This window comes from Mesocricetus auratus, unplaced genomic scaffold, assembly GCF_017639785.1.
Source record: "Mesocricetus auratus isolate SY011 unplaced genomic scaffold, BCM_Maur_2.0 Super-Scaffold_100011, whole genome shotgun sequence".
In the NCBI taxonomy this organism is placed as follows: Eukaryota; Metazoa; Chordata; class Mammalia; order Rodentia; family Cricetidae; genus Mesocricetus; species Mesocricetus auratus.
Window position 1 is genome coordinate 45,229,505 of NW_024429195.1, and position 19,795 is coordinate 45,249,299.

Sequence of the window (19,795 nt, forward strand, 5' to 3'; positions counted from 1 at the left end):
TTATTTTCTCATGTATTGCTTTAAAATTTTCATTTCCCTATTCCCCATCTACTTGTGTAGTAATATCTTTTTTGAAAATACATTTTGCCTTGAACTTTTGCCCAACTTTGAAGTCAAGTCTGCTACAGTTCTGTGTGCTCAGCCTGTTCAACTTTAAACCTGCCTTTAAGACGACAGTGTGTGTTGTAACTTAAGAAAAGCAGGACTCAAGAGAAAGATGCTATGTGACAGGGTTCAAGCAGGGGGTTTTGTTTTGTTTTTTAAATTAGGGAAAGGGATCATAAGAAGGTGAAAGGGAAGGAGGGGGACCAGCCTCTGGGGAAAGGAACAGTAGAAAAGAGGGGCGCAGAGGGGGTATGGGAGGTGGGCAGGGCCCTTTTAAAAGGGAACGTAGTGAATGTGCACAGGTGGTGCTCTTAGAGGCTGCAGCTGAGGGCGCATCCTGTCAGAACCCCAAGGACAGGCCACTCAGATGTCTGAATACTAACAATGTGGCCAATCTTACTATGGCTTGGACTTCTATTCAATCAATTTCTATAATCTAAGCTAAATGCATAGTGTAATCTTAAACTATATACTCTTCCATGCCCCTGACCCAGAATGACACATGCTTGTGTGATATTGTGATCATTTACTGAAAACAGCCAGAAGGTTGGAAGCATAAGGTTTGTTATGATGCAAATATCCCCCAAATGTTGGAAGCAATGCATGCATGTAGGTTATAACATCTCTGTGTTAACATTTGAGTGTTGGTTTGGGTCACTAAATAACCTCTTCCCTTGTTAAAAAAAAAACTCTTAAAGATTTCGGTAGAAAAGTCTCCCTCATGCCCTTTCCATACCATGTTTTCTGGGAAGTTCAATAAATACAGAGCAGAGCTTTTGTTAGGGACAGACAGACAGACAGACAGACAGACAGACAAGGGATAGACACAGATAAGCCCCAGAGCACAAAGAACACAAGCAGAGAAAAGGCACAGGAAGAAAATGGAAAATTCAAATTTGGGCTTGCTCTTGGTCTAAACTATTTCACGAGGAGGTCTCTCTTTCATTCCGTTTTTAGCACATCCTGAAGATCTTGTGTCTGAGTCAGGTTTGTTCTGGGCTTAGGGCGGGTGGTGGTGGCTCACCCAGGTGTTCTCTTGCCTGTTGAACTTGCAATGGTGACTAGTAAGGCCCGGGACGGTCTTTTCTGTGTGACCTCGCTAACACCACCCCTACTCTTATCACATGGAGTTTGGGGGACCGGCTGTTGTTCCACACACTTGGAGGACTGGATCAGGTAATCCACTTTCAGGATGTACAGTGCCAGGCATGGAGGTTAGCATTTGCTAAGCAGTAAATGACCAATTGGAGCTTCGCGGAGAGACCGTTTAGGAAGGTGAGCATAAAGGTGTCATGGGAAAGCTGCCGTCTGATGATGAGCTGCCCCAGCTGGACTCAAATCGAAACGTAACTTGTTCCAAAATCTTTTCTGGAACAGCAGCCTGACTGCTGATTAATTAATTGCACAGCAACTGTCCCTTCGTCTGTCATTCTCTCAGCTGGTAGAGACACTCTCTGTATCACATGAGTTTGTCCTTGTAGACCCACCACTTTGCGTTTCCCGTGTCACGCTTCTAAAACTTTTGCCATCTTAGGCAAATTCTTTAAGACTTCGTAATAAAGACTGTGCTGTACCTCTTTAATCTGAAGCCCCGGTTTTATCTTTCATTCTCCAGCCTTCCGTTTGTGTCATATGTACTATGCCTCCCTGATCACAGGAAGAACTGAGCAGGTCTTAATGAAGAGGTGACGTTTAAGAAACAACTATGTTGAAAATCTGGGTATATTGGGGGGGTATTTTTTTCATGTTTGTTTGGCAAGAAATAAAAAATGTGTAATACATCTTTAGCTTTAAAAAATTTATGTATTTGAAACATTACTATGGCCACTTTTGTAAATTTATAAGAAAAACAAATCTTTGAATTTTGCGGGGGAAAACAAAAGCCATGCTATCCACATTAGGCTTATTAGGATTGGCTGTTCCTGTCAATCATGAGGGAGACTGAAATGTGTATATTTTTTATGGAAAGAACTTTTGGTCACAAATCATTTTTTTTTTTAAGAAATCATGACAAGTGGCGAGTAGTAAGGATAGGTTTTGAAACGTGAGTTTTTCGTTGCTTCCTTTGGGGGTTAATCTGTCATATGTCTTGGAAGAATACACGAAAATTTCTTAACTCCCAAGTTCTAGGACTTTTTGATGGTGTGCAGCAGTCAGTGAGGAGAGGAGAAAGCTATTGTAATGTCATCAGGGGGCCAGCGTGTGGATTTAGGCAATTGGGTTTATCGTTATTTCCTCGACCCACTGCAAATGCATACGTTGTGTGTTAACAGCAGGTTTGGTGCTAATCGGATCCTTTCTTACAAGTAGCAGTTTATGTACTTGTTGAATACTAATCTCACACTGGGGAGACTCGACCCATGCGCAAAAAGGGTATCTCGTTAACAGTCAGAGTTCATACACCCCATCCCCCGTCTGCTAGGTGAGATTGCCAGCAGGAAAACCTCCACTGCGTTCTCCAGATACAACACTTCTTCTCTTCCTACGCTGTGATCTCTTTTTAACCGTTGGAATTCTATAAAATAGCCGATTTTTAATTACAGGAGTGTGTGGGCTTAGATGCGATGCGTGCCAGTGCCTGTGGAGGCCGGAAGAGGGCGCCAGAAACCCTAGAAATGGGCAGTCTGATGCGGGTGCTTGGAACCAAACCAGAAAACCTTACAAGCTCTTAACTGCCCAGCCAGCCCTCCAGCCGTTACAAAACATTAAAATAGATGACAGAGCATTTCTAGGTTACCAGAATATTTATCTTATGTTGCTTTTACTAATAGATCCAACCTCTGTTGCTGCGAAGACTACACTGGGTGAAATCAGTTCCAGGTGATGTCGTAAGGGCTGTGAGAATATGTAACTTGCGGCTATGCCTCGTTGCTTTCTTTTGTCTTTGCTGGGGGACCTCCCCGGTGGGTTTTGCGGTTTCAGGTGTTGTATGTTACCTACAACCAAGATTTTGCTTTTCTGGTAAACACGTGTGAAATATTGATGATGATCTTAACCTGGCTTTTATTTCCTTGCAATCTGATGAGGGAGAATCCACATTTGTCCTTGCATGTTAAATATATACATATTGCTACTTGAAAAGTTCCGCATTTGGAGTATATGCATCAAAGCACTTAGTAATTTAAGGTGCATGCAGATAGCAGAAGAAACAGGATGGAAACAGCTCAATTTGTCACACTCTGTCTGGGTGATTGTTTTAAAAAGGGTTTTATTCTATCTGTTCTAGAATAATTTTTTTCTGACACGTCCTTTCCTCTGTGTGTTTTGGTAAGGTGTTATTTCTCACAAAAGATAGAATCACTCCGTTTCATCTCAGTGTTATGATTTAGCATTATTTATTTCCTCCTATCGATTGGAGCTTAGATTCAAGACCTCCCAGGCAGAGTCAAGGAGCGAGACCTTTTGATCAGATGGGAGACCTTTTCCTGGAGGCCGTGAAGCCACTGAGCTGCCGCCGCCTCTCTCTGTAGCTCTTTCCACTCTGGACTCTTAATGAAATCAACCACAAGTCCTCAGGAACTTACTGATAAACCACGCAGCAATAGGGTAGTCAAGAAGCAGACAGACCCAAGAGGGACTAATAGGGGGCAACACACGACTCAGATCATTGGCAAGCTACCCTTCTCTTAACAGACGAGAGAAGGGAACTGGATGAGAAAGCAACGCACACTAGGTTACCAGAAGCAAGCGGAGGTGACACTTAATGAAGGCAGAGGCTCTTGTTTGTTAAATTTAGATTTCAGCTGGAAAAAAGGTGTCCAATTGCACTTGGTACCACTGTAGAAAACAGGCTCAAAGAGCAGAGTTTTCTTCTTAAATTATTTGGAGATTTGTGAACACAGAAGCATACATGTAAAACACTTGCTAAAAATTAACATGCTGGGGGGTCACTCAGTGGCATAGCACTCACCTAGCAAGCACCTGGCCCTGATTCCATCCCCAATTCTCTAGACGGATGAAAAGATTACAAAGAATTTAAATAATGAACACTAAAAGGAGGAATATTCTTATTTTACAGACTGTGGATAAAGACGGGTCAACAACACTACCAACTCTACATTAAATTCTTTTATTTTTAACACTTTTATTATATATTTAAATTAGAAACAAGCTTGCTTCCCATGTCAGTCTCAGTTTCTTCCCTCTCCCCTCCATGCCCACTCCTCCCCCCCAGTCCCCCCAACCCCCCACCCAGTCCCCACTCCATTCCCCAGGGAGACTAAGGCCCTTCATGGGGGATCTCTAGAGTCTGTCATTTCGTTCTGGGGAGGGCCCAGGCCCTCGCCCAAGTGTCCAGATTGAGAGAGCATCCCTCATTGTGGGATGGGCACCCAAAGTCCATTTGTGTACCAGGGATAAATACTGATCTACTACCCAAAGACCCATAGATTGCCTAGGCCTCCTCACTGACACCCACATTCGGGGGTCTGGATCAGTCCCATGCTGGCCTCTCAGTCAACAGTCTGGGGTCCAAGATCTCCCCCTTGTTCAGGTCAGCTGTTTCTCTGGGTTTCACCAGTCCAGTCTTGACCCCTATGCTCATCACTTCTCCCTCTCTGTCACTGGGTTCCAGGAGTTCAGTTCAGTGTTTAGCTGTGGGTGTCTGCTTCTGCTTCTGTCTGTCATTGCATGGGGGTTCTAGGATGGTATGTAAGATAGCCGTCAAAATCATTATTAGGGAGGGGCATTTAAGGTAGCCTCTCCACTACTGCTTAGTTTGCCAGTTGGTGTCATCCTTGTAGATCTCTGGAGATCTCACTAGTGCCAGATCTCCCCTCAAACCTAGAACGACTCCCTCTATTATTGTATCTCTCATCCTGCTCTCTCCTCTATTCTTCCCCCAACTCAACCTTCCTGCTCCCCAATGTCTTCCTCTCCCCTCCTCTTCTTCCCCTCTCTTTTTCCTGCCCCCCCACCCCATGCTCCCAATCTGCTCAGGAGATCTTGCCTCATTCCAACTTCTCTGGCTTGCCATGCATATCTCTCTTAGGGTCCTTCCTGTTTCCCTGACTCTGACAGAGGGATTGTATGCTGGCACTCTCCTGATTCATGTCTAAAATCCATATATGAATGAATACATGCCATGTTTGTCTTTTTGTGACTGGGTTACCTCACTCAGGATGGTTTCTTCTAGTGCCATCCATTTGCCTGCAAATTTCAAGATTCCATTGTTTTTTCTGCTGAGTAGTACTCCATTGTGTAAATGTACCACATTTTCTCTATCTACTCTTTAGATGAGGGGCATCTAGGTTGCTTCCAGGTTCTGGCTATTACAAATAGTGCTGCTATAAACATAGTGGAACAGATATCCTTGTTGTATGAATGTGCATCTTTTGGATATATGCCTAAAAGTAGAATTGCTGGATCTTGTGGTAGACTGATTCCCATTTTCCTGAGGAATCTTCATACTGATTTCCCTAGTGGCTGTACGAGTTGGCACTCCCACCAGCAGTGGAGGAGTGTTCCTGTTTCTCCACATCCTCTCCAGCATAAACTGTCATTGGTGTTTTTGATTTTAGCCATTCTGACAGGAATAAGATGGTATCTCAGAGTTGTTTTGATTTGCATTTCCCCGATTGCTAAGGATGTTGAGCACTTTCTTAAGTGTCTCTCAGCCACTTTTTAATTGGATCCTTTGGTGCTTTGGAGCCTTGCTTCTTGAGTTCTTTGTAAATTTTGGAGATCAGCCCTCTGTCAGATATGGGGTTAGTGAATATCTTTTCCCAATCTGTGGGGTGCCTTTTTGTCTTGTTGACTGTGTCCTTTGCCTTGCAAAAGCTTCTCAGCTTCAGCAGGTCCCATTTAAGTGTGGATCTCAGTGTCTGTGCTACTGGTGTTATGTTCAGGAAGCTGTCTCCTGTACCAATTTGTTCAAGGGTACCTCCCACTTTCTCCTCTAGCAGGTTCAGTGTGATTGGATTTATGTTGAGGTCTTTAATCCATCTGGACTTGTTTTGTGCATGGCGATAGACCTGGATCTATCTGTAGTCTTCTACATGCCAGCATCCAATTATGCCAGCACCATTTGTTGAAGATGCCTTCTTTTTTCCATTGTATAATTTTAGTTTCTTTGTCAAAAACCAAGTGATCATATGTGTGTGGGTTAATATCAGCATTGATTCCATTGGTCTACCTGCCTATTTTTGTGCAAATACCAAGCTGTTTTCAGGACTATAGCTCTATAATAGAGCTTAAAGTCAGGGATGGTGATGCCTCCGGATGTTGCCTTGTTGAACAGGGTTGTTTTGGCTATCCTGAGTCTTTTGTCTTTCCATATAAAGTTGAGAATTGTTCTTTCAAGGTCTATGAAGAATTGTGCTTGGATTTTAATGGGGGTTACATTGAATCTGTAAATGGCTATTGGCAAGATTGCCATTTTTACTATGTCGATCCTACCTATCCAAGAGCATGGGAGATCTTCCATTTTCTGGTGTCTTCTTTAGTTTGTTTCTTTAAAGACTCAAAATTCTTTCAATACAGGTCTTTCACTTGTTTGTTAGGGTTACTCCAAGGTATTTTATGTTTTTTGTGGCGATTGTAAAGGGTGATGTATCTCTGATTTCTTTCTCAGCCCTTTTATCGTCTGTATAAAGTAGGGCTACTGTTTTTCTTGAGTTGATCTTGTATCCTGCCACTTTGCTGAAGGTATTTATCAGCTGTAGGAGTTCCCTGGTAGAGATTTTCGGGTCACTTATAGTGAAATAGTGAAAGTTTGACCTCTTCCTTTACAACTTGTATCCCCTTGATCTCCTTTTGTTGTCTTATTGCTCTGGCTAGACCTTCAAGTACAGTATTGAAGAGGTATGGAGAGAGTGGACAGCCTTGTCTTGTTCCTGATTTTAGAGGAATTGCTTTGAGTTTCTCTGCATTTAGTTTGATGTTGGCTGTTGGTTTGCTGTATATAGCTTTTATTATGTTGAGGTAAGTTCCTATTATCCCAGATCTCTCCAAGACCTTTATCATGAAGGGGTGTTGGATTTTGTCAAAGGCTTTTTCCAGCATCTAGTGAGATAATCATGTGGTTCTTGTTTCTCAACTTGTTTATATGGTGGATTACATTGATGGATTTTCTTATGTTGAATCATCCCTGCATCCCTGGGATGAAACCTACTTGATCATGGTGGATGAGTTTTCTAATGTGTTCTTAAATCCGATTTGCCAGTATTTTATTGAGTATTTTTGCATCAATGTTCATGAGGGATATTGGTCTGAAGTTCCCTTTCTCAGTTGTGTCTTTGTGTGGCTTGGGGATCAAGGTTATTGAAGCCTCTTACAAAGAGTTTGGCAAAGACCCTTCTGCTTCTATTGCATGGAATACTTTGAGGAGAATTGGTATAAGCTGATCTTTGAATTTCTGGTATAATTCTTCACTGAGGCCATCTGGACCTAGGGTCTTTTTGGTTGGGGGACTTTTGATGACTATTTCTATTTCCTTAGAGGCTATAGGTCTATCTAAATTGCTTATCTGTTCTTGATTTAATTTTGGCAGGTGATATCTATCCAGAAAGTTGTCCATTTCCTTTAAATTTTCAAATTTTGTGGAGTACAGGTTTTCAAAGTATGACCTGATGATTCTCTGTATTTCCTCATTGTCCGTTGTTATGTCCTCCTTTTCATTTCTGATTTTGTTAATTTGCATGTTCACATTCTGCTGTTTGGTGAATTTGGATAAAGGTTTGTCTATCTTGTTGATTTTCTCAAAGAACCAACTCTTCGTTACATTGATCCTTTGTATCGTTTTCCTAGTTTCTACTTTATTTTGAGTTCAGCCCTCAATTTGATTATTTTCTGGCATCTACTCCTCTGGGGGTGAGTTTGTTTCTTTTTGTTCTAGAGCTTTCAGTTGTGCTGTTAATTCTCTAGTGTGACTATTCTCCAGTTTCTTCATGTGGGCACTTAGTGGTATGAAATTTCTTCTTAGTACTGCTTTCAAAGTGTACCATAAATTTGGTTATGTTGTGTCTTCATTTTCAATGAATTCTAGGAAGTCTTTAATTTCTTTTTTTTATTTCTTCTGTGACCCAGGAGTGTTGGAATTGTGCATTATTCAATTTCCATGAGTTTGTACGGTTTCTGCAATTTGTGTTGTTGTTGAATTCTAACTTTAAAGCATGGTGGTCTAATAAGATACATGGAGTTATTCCAATTTTTTTGTACCTGTTGAGGTTTGCTGTGTTGCCAAGCATGTGGTGGATTTTTGAGAAGGTTCCATGTGGCGCTGAGAAGAAGGTATATTCTTTTGTGTTTGGATGAAATGTTCTATAGATGTCTGTCAAACCCAATTAGTTCCTTTGCTTCTTTGTTAAGTTTCTGTCTGGTAGTCCTGTCCAGTGGTGAGAATGGGATGTTGAAGTCTCCTACTACAAGTGTGTGAGGTTTTTATGCATGGTTTGAGTTTTAGTAATGCTTCTTTATGAATGTGGATACCTTTGTGTTTGGGGCATAGATGTTCAGAATCAAGACTTCATCTTGGTGGATTTCTCCTGTGATGAGTGTGAAATGACCTCCTTCATCCCTTTTGATTGATTTCAGTTTAAAGTCTAGTTTGTTAGATATTAGGATTGCTACCCATGTTAGTTTCTTGGGTCTGTTTGATTAGAAAATCTTTTCCCAACCCTTAACTTTGAGGTAACATATGTCTTTGAAACTGAGGTGTGTTTCTTGTATATAGCAGAAGGATGGATTTTGTCTTCGAATTCATTCTGTTAGCCTGTGCCTTTTTATGGGTGAGTTAAGACAATTAATATTGAGGGATATTAATGACCTTTGTGTTGAGTGTTACCTTTGATTACTCATTTTTGTTTGTTTTGGAATGGTTGTTGTTGGTGGAATTTTATGTGGATTTCCACCCCTTTTCTCTTTTGGCTGTTGGTAAAGTGGGATTATCTATTGCCTATGTTTTTCTGGTTGTAGTTAACTTCCTTGGATTGGAGTTTGCCCTCTTGAACTTTTTGTAGGGCTGGGTTTGTGGATATGTATTGTTCAAATCTGGTTTTGTCACGGAATATCTTGTTTTCTCCATCTATATTGATTGAAAGCTTTGCTGGGTATAGTAGTCTGGGCTGGCATATGTGGTCTTTTAGTGTTGATAGAATATCTATCCAGGACCTTCTGGCTTTCTGAGTTTCCATGGAGAAGTCAGGTGTAATTCTGATAGGTTTGACTTTATATGTTATTTGACTTTTTTCCTAAGCTGCTCTAGGTATTCTTTTTTATTCTGTATGCTTGGGGTCTTGATTCTTATGTGGCAAGGGGACTTTTTTTGTGTGATCCACTCTATTTGGTGTTCTGTAAGCTTCTTGTACCTTCATTGGCATGTCTTTCTTTAGGTTGGGAAATTTTTCTTCTATGATTTTGTTGAATATGTTTTCTGCCCATTTGAGTTGGGTTTCTTCACCTTCTTTTATACCTATTATTCTTAGGTTTGGTGTTTTCATGGTGTCCCATATTTCCTGGATATTTTGTGTTAAGGATTTGTTGGACTTAAGATTTTCTTTGGTCTGGGGGGGGGTTGGTGGAAGGGCACGGGAGGAGGGGAGGGAAATGGAGAGGGACCTGTAATTGACATGTGAAGCAACCTTGTTTCTAATTTAAATTTAAATTAAAAAAAGATTTTCTTTGGGCAATGAATCTATTTCTCCTAGTGTGTCTTCAACACCTGAGATTCTCCTTCCATCTCTTGTATTCTGTTGGTTATGCTTGCACTGTAGTACCTGACTGTTTTCCCAGTTTTTCTATTTCCAGCATTCCTTCAGACTGTGTTTTTTTATTGTCTCCATGTCACCTTTCAACTATTGCACTGTTTGAATTGTTTTTTGTAATTTTTGCTTAGTGTTTCCATCCCTTTCTTGCATTTGCTGGATATTTTGGTTTGTTTTTTCTTCCATTTCTTTAAGGGATTTTCTAATATCCTCTTTGAGGGCCTCTATCATTTTCATGAAGGTGTTTTTAAGGTCATTCACTTCTGCTTCATCTGCATTCAAGTGTTCAGGTCTTGCTGGTGTAGAATCTCTAGACTCTGGTGGTGTCATATTCATTTTTTGGTTGCAGAGTGTGTTCTTATATTTTCTCTTTCCCATCACTTCTCCCAGTGGGTGTAGAAAGATCCTCTTCCTCTCCTGGTGGGTAGGCAACCAGGGTTCCCTTTCGGTGGGTGCAAGCAAATCCAATACTCTCTGACTCTCATTGCAGGCTCCTGGTCGCTTGGCCGTCTGCCTGGGGGCGAGTTGACCTGGCTGTGGTCCCCAGGCCAGGAGATCCAAGAGAGGGCGAGTGGGAGAATTCGGGCCTAAGATGGAGACCCGGAGCTTCCCTCTGCCCTCTGCCCTGAGTGTGGGCAGAAGTGGACCAGCTCTTTCTGCAGGCTCCTGGTTGCTTGGTCATCTGTCCAGGCCTGAGTCGACCTGGCTGCCGTCCCCAGGCCAGGAGATCTGAGAGCTAAATTCTCTTAACTTCTTTATTGACTCTTAGGGAGTTGTACATCATGCACCTCAACTGCTCACCTCCAGGTTCCCCTATATCCTCCCCTCATCGCTGTTGTAACCCAAAGAAAACAAAACAAAGTAAGCAAGCAAGCAAACAAAAGCAAAAAGAAAAAGAAAATCAAAAACTCCAAACCAAAACAAAAACCATAAGAACAGAAAAAAAAATCTATTTGCTTTTCCTTCTTTCCTGCCTCTCCAACACCTCTTCATTCCTCCTGGTGGCACCGGGAGCTTCAGTGTATCATATAGTTTACCCCTTTGTCCCATCAACTTTCCTGACAAATGCTCTGGTTCAAGGCCTCCGGTGCCTGGTACACCACCACTGGATCCTCACCGGAGCTCTTCTCGGATATCTGGTGGCTGCCCAAAGTCTTGGAGATCTTTTGGGTATTGCTCCACAGGACTAGTCCCTTCACAAGCTCCAGCAGGTTCCAGATGGAGTAGATTCTAGGGTGGGTCAACCCAAGGTACAGCTGTGGACCTGGGTGGTGGCCAAGCTGGTCAGCCCTGGCCACTGAGGCCTGCTTCAGTGAGAGGGTGGAGTCAGCTCCTCTATATACATTCCCTCAGGGTGGGTTCACACTTGACTGTGATGAGGGGTGGAGGCCTTCTCTCTCAAATGCAGGGGCCAGCTCTCTTGATATATCAGGCATTAAGAGGTAAGGCCAGCTTCCCTGGAGTACTGAGAGGAGGGAGCGGCTTAGTATAGGCCTCTGATTTCATCTTGCTTGGTTCCTAAGGCCTCCTGGGGTGACACAGGCCACAGACATTAAACACAGACCCCAGCTGCTGTTGAATTATGGAACCAGATACAGCCCTTGGCAGCAGCTGTCCTTTTCAAGCCCTCAGTGAATTAGATGAGGCCTGTGTGGTGATTCGAAAGAAAATGGCCCCTGGAGGGAATGGCACTATTGGCAGGTGTGGCTTTGCTGAAGTAGGTATGGACTTGTTGGAGGAAGTGTATCACTGTGGAGGCAGGCTTTGAGGTCTCATATATGCTCAAGCCCCAAGTGGTATCTCAGACTACTTCCTGTTGCCTGGAAGTAAAGATGTAAGAACTCTTAACTCTAGCGTCATGTCTGCCTATATGCTGCCATATCCCATCATGGTGACACGGACTGAACCTCTGAATTCTAAATAAGCCACCCCAATTAAATATTTCCCTTTATAAGAGTTATAAGAGTTACTGTGGTCATGGTGTCTCTTCACAACAATAGAAACCCTAAGACAGTCTGCCACACTGAGGTGGGCCATCTACTTTACCCAGTCTGTGGATTCCAATGCTAACCTCTTCCAGAAACACAGACACAAGAAATAATGTTTAACCGGAAATCTGGGTATTCTATGGCTTAGTCAAGTTGGTTAAGACTAACTGTATGGGGAGTTATGGACAGTTACTGTCATGGTGCCCCTTGGTGTAGTGCAATGAACCAGACCCCCCTGGATCAGTTGCCCCTGGTCATTACTGCTGGACACTGACCATCAAGCAAATTTAGGGTCATACAAAGAGTCCTATACTAGGGTTCCATGACTTGTGTTCTCAGCCTGGTTCACCACGATGGCCTCATGTCAGTGTCTTCACACTCTTGACACACAGTTCTCTTGTTCTTCCTGTGGGTGTAGCCCCGCCAGCTCTATCTTAAAGAGCTGTATTGGGATCAAGTGAGATGTGCACACACTTATCAATTTTTCCACTGCTAAACATCCCATGTACTTTACTTGGCTCTGGCATCTATCTATACTGTGGAGGGGATTGCTATAGAATACACATACATTACATAAAGAGAATTTTAAAAATATCTATCAAACCACCAGAAAAGCTTAAAAAAGAGAGAGAGAGAGAGAAAGAAATGTAAATCAAAGCTAGGCCACAGCTTAGCTTAGGAGTTGGAGATAGACATTGGTGATGAAGTCATTGCAACTATTTCTCCTGCGTTCAATTTGCTAAAACCAATTTCCTGTTCTTAACCCAAGCAGACAGCCATGTCCCCAAGGGGTTCATTAACTCATTGTTCCGAGGCAATGTCCTTCCTGCTGCTTGTTGGTAGCAGATGGGGAGGGCTCAACCTCACCTTTGCTGCTAATGCTTTATAATCTTATTAAAAGCTAAAGAAATACATGTTCAGCTAACTTCGTGTATTACTAAAAACTGATTTACTGGCATCACATCAAATATTTACCTTGCCCTAAGCTACCAGTAATTACAAGTTGATATTGTTGAGGCTCAGACAAACAATGGGTAATGAATTTCTGCTAATTATTAGGCACTGATGAAAAATGTGATTTGCCCCACTCCCGGAGTCATCTTGGGCAGCCCATCTTCTTGCACTGGGGACAACTTCGATTGATATGGATATATTCAAGCCCTGCCAGAAAGCACTTCACTGATGTCAACCAGAGGTAATTACCAGTGTGTCTAGGAAAGTGATTAAAATGGCTTAAAATTAAGATTTTGCTTTGCAATAGTTATTTCTATGCAAATAGGCCACATTTTTCAGCCGATATGGGTGTCTTAATTAAAAACAGGCTAAAGTTTTAGGATAACAAGAGATTTTTTAAAGCCCACCGAACCTCACACTATTAAAAATGATCCTAGTGTCAGGTGCAAATGAAAACCATCCCTGTCCTGCCGCAGAGTTTACTGGGTTTTTTAAAAAAGCCACCGTGCAGATAGATTGTTAATGAAGCATGCATTTCCTGACAGAAGGCTCACATGGATTGCAGGTGTTTTTAGTGTTTCCTGTTTAACTATGTGTATGTTTATGTTCTTCTGTGTGTGTGTGTATAGGCCAAAGATCAACATTAGGTGTCTTTCTTATTCTTCTTCTACCTTATCTTTTGACACAGGGTCTCTCATTGAACCTGGATTTGACTAGGTTAATTGGGCAGCAAGCTATAGAGATCCTCCTGCCTCCCCTTTCCTTGTGTTGGGACCACAGGAGTTGGCTGCTGTGGTGAACTATTTATGTGGATGCTCGGGATCCAAACCAGGTCCTTATGTTTCTACAACCAGAACTTTACTAACTGGACAAAATATTCCCAGCCCAGTTTTTCCAGGTTTTAGAAAAGAATTCAAATGTATGAAACACAGTCGGTGCAGTTGGAATCCTACTGAATTCTCTTTCAACCCATTGCCCATGCAGGAGCAGATATTTTCTTCCAGAACTTCATCTTACAAAATATAAAGCATTTAGTTGTAGAAATAAAAGCCTCAGAGCACCATCATGATGCCAAATTCTAGATGCCTCTTCAGAGAGACCGTGGATGTCTCATCTTTTAATATATACTGTTGTGATAATGGAAATGTCATAAAATAAATATGGTATTTAATAACATAGATGGTGAATGCTTATGGTTCGGTGTTTCAGCTAGTCCTAGAAGCCCCATAACTATGAAAAGAAAAATGAACAAAGGAAAAGAGTTTAGCTAGCCCTAGACATCTGTCTGAGATTTAGGCACCATCTAAGAATGTTTTGGCACATGAATTCACAGTTAAACACACACAGGTTGTAAACCCTTTGGAGCAGCCGTTCCCCGACCTAACTCCTGTTTTACACCACATGCTCCACAGCCTTGGAACAACTGGGCCTCAGCTGCTGTATGGGGAAAGACTCAATTTTTTATAGCATCCAAGACCCACACAGCATTCCAAACCTTCTACCTTCTGTCCTGTAGGTCTGCATTTCCCATTGGGACTTCCTAGATTACAGGCATGTAGTGAAAACATAACGAGAGAAAGAAAGGCCAGGTGGGCACTGATGGGTCTTTTCTGAGACCCCATGGGTTGAGTTTTAGCAGCAGGGCCCTTGTTCAGATGAGAGCATGTGCATTCTGGGTGGAGGAACTGCACAATGAGTTCCTGTTCATTAACGCACCCTTCCATACCTCCATAGTCTCTGGTTCCCACATGTGACTCTGCTGGGGTTCTGGGCTTATCCCAACCATCACTCAAAGTCACCTGTTGTGTGAGGGAAGGCAGAATCTCCTGGGACTTAGTGACACTGGAACTGGTTTCTGGAAAGGGGGAGTGGGAAGAAGGGTGCAAAGCTCAGCCTTCAAAGTGGATCCCTTCCTGATTCCTGGCTGTACCCCTGATCTTGCTATTAAAGGGCCCTCTTGGCTCCACCTTCTCATGCTATCTCCTTATATATAATGCTTCTCACCCCAGGTCTCCATGAAACCTTTTTTCAAACATGTCTATGCTCCAAAACTACCCTCCCATTCTTCCTAGGAAGCCACATCCGTTAGTGCTGAAGGAGACCTAATGGGTCATCTTGTCAACCCATTAAAGCTTCACACTTAAGAAACCATTTATTTATGTTTTTGATTTCCTTATCAGGTTAACAATAATGTTGTCATGAATTACAAATTCATCAGATGGTTTTTTAAACATCTGATTAATGTTCTATTGATCAAAAAATTCCTCACATCTATTAAGATGGTTGTGAGGTATTTCTCCTTTAATGTATGAATGTTACACATTGTGTGTATGCATGTTCTAAAATAAAGTAGTCCTTGCATATAGGGAAAGCTCTAACTTTATAATGTGAGGATCTTGTACCATTATATTGTGTACAATGTAACTATTGGAAAGTTAGGTACCAACCTTTGTTGTTGTTTTGTAAAATGAGGACTTTTCCCTGCTTTGGGACATGTCTAATGTTTTCTAGAAGTGAGGTTGCTCTCTTATCCCTGGCACTGAAGAACAGGCTGAGCTTGCCCTGGATCACTCTGGGTATGGCTGTAGCTCTTAAGCTGTTCCTACCTCCAAGTCACCCCCCTTTGTAAGGGAAATGTTTTGACTTAGATTACTCCATTTTGAATAGAAATGCCAAGAGAAAATGACTCTCTGTCTTGTTTACAGATGTGAACAACCATTGTCTGCCAGCACACCAGGAGGCACACACTGATAGTAACTTGTGTGTGCCAATAAATAATGATATCTGTGATTATATAAACACCGTGAGAAACACCAGCGCTATAAGCTTATCAGTCACAGCAGATGTGGCCTCCTCCTCTTGAGCACCCCAAGACTGAGACAAGGCAGACAAACTCATCTATCACCCAGTCCTCATTGTGAACCCTGCCTGGCAAAATGTCCATAGTGGAGGACCTCTGCCTCTGCCACAGTTTCTCTGGTCCCTGACAGGAAACCTACTCCAAAATGCTGTCTTGACTCTAGGCAGTTCTTCACCCATAGTTCATAAAACATCAGAGACTCACCGGGCGGTGGTGGCACACGCCTTTAATCCCAGCACTCGGGAGGCAGAGGCAGGCGAATCTCTGTGAGTTCGAGACCAAGCCTGGTCTACCAAGCGAGTTCCAGGACAGCCTCCAAAAAAAACCAAAAAAAACAAACAAACAAACAAACATCAGAGACCCCGCCTCACCAGTGTGACGGCGCTCCGCCTTCATCTTGGTTGGGCCTCTCTGAACCCTGCAGCTCTCTGACCCTTAGCCACTAGCCACTCACTCCATCCTTTATTCCCTTATCGGGTATTCTGACCTCCTACTTCTTGAGTACATGGCTTTCCCTCACATGTAAAGCAGTTTTTTAAAGGGCGAGAGTCACTCTTGCGGCTTTTGGCAGGGACTCTCCCTTGAAGACTCTCACAGCCAGAGACCAGGTGAGGGCAGCTGCGGAGAAGCCGTTGCCCAGGTCTACTCGTGTTCACCTACTGTCCTCAGCTCCTCCCCGTAGAGTTTCCGTCTTGCTCTGATTTCCCTGTGAGGACATCTGGGCCAGCATGAAGGGACCTTGTCCTAGTGCAGTGGCAAAGTAGGGACTTTCAAATCCAATTACATTTGCCCTTTCACAGCTATGCCAAAGCCACTATACCTCCCGAGCACTGGTTAAAGGCAGTGACACTCCCCCGGCCAGGTCTTTAGAGGTCGTCCATGTGTGACCTCAAAATATTTGTCCTTAGAGAACAGGACAAGCAGAAGGTCTAGCATGTTGGCTCACCAGCTAATTTTTGCACAGCTTTGATTCATAACTCTAGATGGGGCTTCCCAGAGTTGAAAAGGGCCCTAGGCTAACTTTCAAAAGCTACTTCATAGTAAAAATGAAAAAAAACTATGACTAAGAAGATTTCATTACTTGGTGTGTGTGCGCACGGGTGTGTGTGCATATGTGTGTATGTGCGTGCATGCATGTGTGTGTGAGCAGGTGTGTAAGCTAGAGGACAGCTTTTCTGTCACTGTATTAGTTAAGTTTTATTGCTGTGATGAAGCATAATGAGGAAGAGTTCCTTTTCTGGCTTATTGTTCCAGAGGAAGAGTCCATAATGGACAGGAAGGCATCAGGTAGCCACAACAGGAAGCCGAGAGACCGTGTCTTCAACTGCAATCACAAAGCAGAGAAACTAACCTGGAAGTGGAGTCAAGCTGCCCATGTTCTCAAAGTCCACCCCCAGTGACAGCCTTCCTCCAGCAAGGCTCCACCCTCTAAAGGTGCCACAACTTCCCCAACAGCGCCACCTACAGGGGAATCAAGAGTTGAAACTCGTGAGCCTGTGGGGGATGCTTTGCATTCAAACCGACACAGTTGCTCTCTCCCTTGTTTACTAAGACTTAGTGTGGAAGGTCCATCTAATTCTCCAAAAGATGAGAAACATGCAAACCACTTTACAGCTGCTCACCATGGACACTGCGCCTTCTTTATTTGCTAACAAAAGAAAAAGGAAAAAAAAAAGCTTGGGAAATGTGGTTCTTGGTCTCTTAACATATCTAAATATTTCAAGTGTGAAATTTTAATAGGCAAATAGCTTTAACATAACTCATCTTGTATTTGTGTACTTAAAACAATGAGTTTATGCTGGTCCCAAATGCTTATCATTATCCGCAAATTTCAAGTACTCTCTTTAAAAATTTCCCAACCTGTACATCTGTAGTTTCAGTACTTTCCTTATCAAGACCCCTTTGAGTTAGTACTTTTAATTTAGGAGAACAATCTGATAAAATCTGTTTAGGCTTCCTTTTGACCATCCTCTGGTGTTTCTGTTTGACCACATGGCTCTCTTTAACCACCCAAGTATGGAATGGTGAGAAAGGCTGTGTGTAAAAATGTAACAGGTAAGGTGCATGGATTACGGAGAGCTGCAGGAGGGACTTTCTAGCATGTTTTCCCAGTCAATGCACTAATGACATTTGGGACCAGACAGTTGTTTGGGGTGGGGGCTGTCCTGTGTTTGTTTGGGCACACAGTGGGAAGTTTAATTGTCAGCATCCTTGGTTCCACGCAGAGATCAGTAGATGCTCCAGTTAGATAACCAAAAATACCTTCTAGCTGTCCTTGAGGTTATGGGCATGGGCCTGTGTTTCACCCAGGTATGTTGAGGGTAGTGGTGTAAAGTTTCTTAAAGTACAGGAAAAGCATCCTAAGATCTCTTTTCCAGGTTTAACTTCATCTCTTTTTCAGTGACTTCACTTTCATGAATATCAGTTTTTTTATGTGAAAATGAAAGTTCAATAATAACAAAACAGCACAATTTTCCCTGAGAACTGAATGAAGTGAAATTTCATATAATATGGCTGTCAGTCTTTGTGACTGTTTCTCCACTTCTAAATTATCACCACACTGCAGTGTGACAATCGTTGTATTATTAAGTATGTGATGAGACCTCTGTAGACACATGGCAGCTTCATTATTCATACACCGTGGCTGTGTTCTCAGGATTTAAAACAACGTGAGGAAATAAAATGAAAAGGATTCTGTTGTGAGAGGGACACTGGCCATCAAAAGAAATACATGAACTCAGAGTCCATCAAAGAGACTGTCGTGTGGTTTTAGCTCAGGGTGTGTGTAGACATTTGTAGATAGCAGGTAAGGGTGTCCTTGAGGGCAAGGAGTGTGTTGGGGCATTGGTTTGGGCTGTGCCTTCCTGCTCTAAAAACGCAGAAACTCATTTGTAACAAAGACATCGTTTCACAAGCTTTTCCACACCAAATCACCATATTTGGAAGAATTATTACACATACTTTATCAGTGTATAGAGCAAAGTCTAGGATATTTGAGACTTTCTTAGAATTGTAGGCCTGTGGCAGGCTGAAGAGGCATTCATGACTTATGTAGTCTTTTGGCATTGTGCCCTGCAACCTACCCCCCCCATCCTTATTAGGAGGCCATCAGGCCCCAAGTGGCTAATTTGGATAAATTGAAATACACATGGGACTGGTTTGAATAGGAGAAGGTAAACTTAAGAATCTGTAGTGAGAAAGAACGTCACAGAAACAGACCCTCACTCCCAATCGGAAAGTTGGCTAAAATCAAAGCCGTTTTTAGTTCATCTCAGGAAAAAAAAGCCCCAAACCGTGTTTTTGTGGAGGCTCCTGTCGTAAGAGGCAGTTGTGAGACACCCTAAGCTACACAGCCCTCTTTCCCTAGGGTGGTTCTGTTGATTCACAAACCCCCACACACTGACTTTAGATGCGTCACAAACTTAACATAATATCATCATATGAGCTTTGTTTAGAGTACTCAACCAGTTATTTACCATGTGGAGGCTTTCTAGCCATTAGAAAAGTGGTTTTGCCCAGTAAAAATGCATTTCAGAGCTCAGATCTCAGGGAGATACTACTTATTTTCCAATTCTTGGGAGAAAGTTTCTGTAGTCGTCCAGGACCAGTGAGATGGATGCATAAAGTGTGTGTGTGTGTGTGTGTGTGTGTGTGTGTGTGTGTGTGTGTGTGTGTGTAAGAAATTTTTGGAGGTCCAGTTAGATGGTTCGGAGGGCAAAAGTACCGGATGCAGTCTCTGGAATCACAGTGGTGGAAGGAGAGAACTGGCTTTCCAGAGTTGTCCTCTGACTCCCACATGCATTTCATGGAAGTGTTCATGCACACTAAAATAAAAGAAGTATAAATGTGAAAAAATGACTATACACTACAAAATAAGTTACACAAATGTTTATTCAACTTGGACCAACTAGTCAACAGCTACAGTTTGAGCAAATTCTATGCCAACTGCTATCTTTTATTTTAAAAAAAGAAGAAGAAAGAAACAAAAGATCACGCAGCCCAGGCTAACCTCAGACTCATTATACAGCCAAGGCTAACCTTGAATTTCTGATCCCCCTGCCTCTGCCTCTTGAGCACTGGGATTATAGGCACATATCATCACACTGGTTTAAGCAGTGCTGGAGACCAAACCTAGGTCTTCATGCACACTAGGCAAGCACTCAAACATTTATTGGGTGTTTATTAGC

The 19,795-nt window shown here is 42.5% G+C and overlaps 1 long non-coding RNA gene across 1 annotated transcript in view; it reads left to right on the forward strand.

The window, feature by feature from the left end:
* Nucleotides 1–17,417, forward strand: part of LOC121143095 — a 58,926-nt gene extending 41,509 nt beyond the window's left edge. Inside the window, exons 2-3 of the long non-coding RNA XR_005880205.1 lie at nucleotides 12,854–12,989; nucleotides 16,863–17,417. This is a non-coding gene — a long non-coding RNA (uncharacterized LOC121143095). The remainder of the gene's footprint in view (nucleotides 1–12,853; nucleotides 12,990–16,862) is intronic.
* Nucleotides 17,418–19,795: the final 2,378 nt, after the last annotated feature.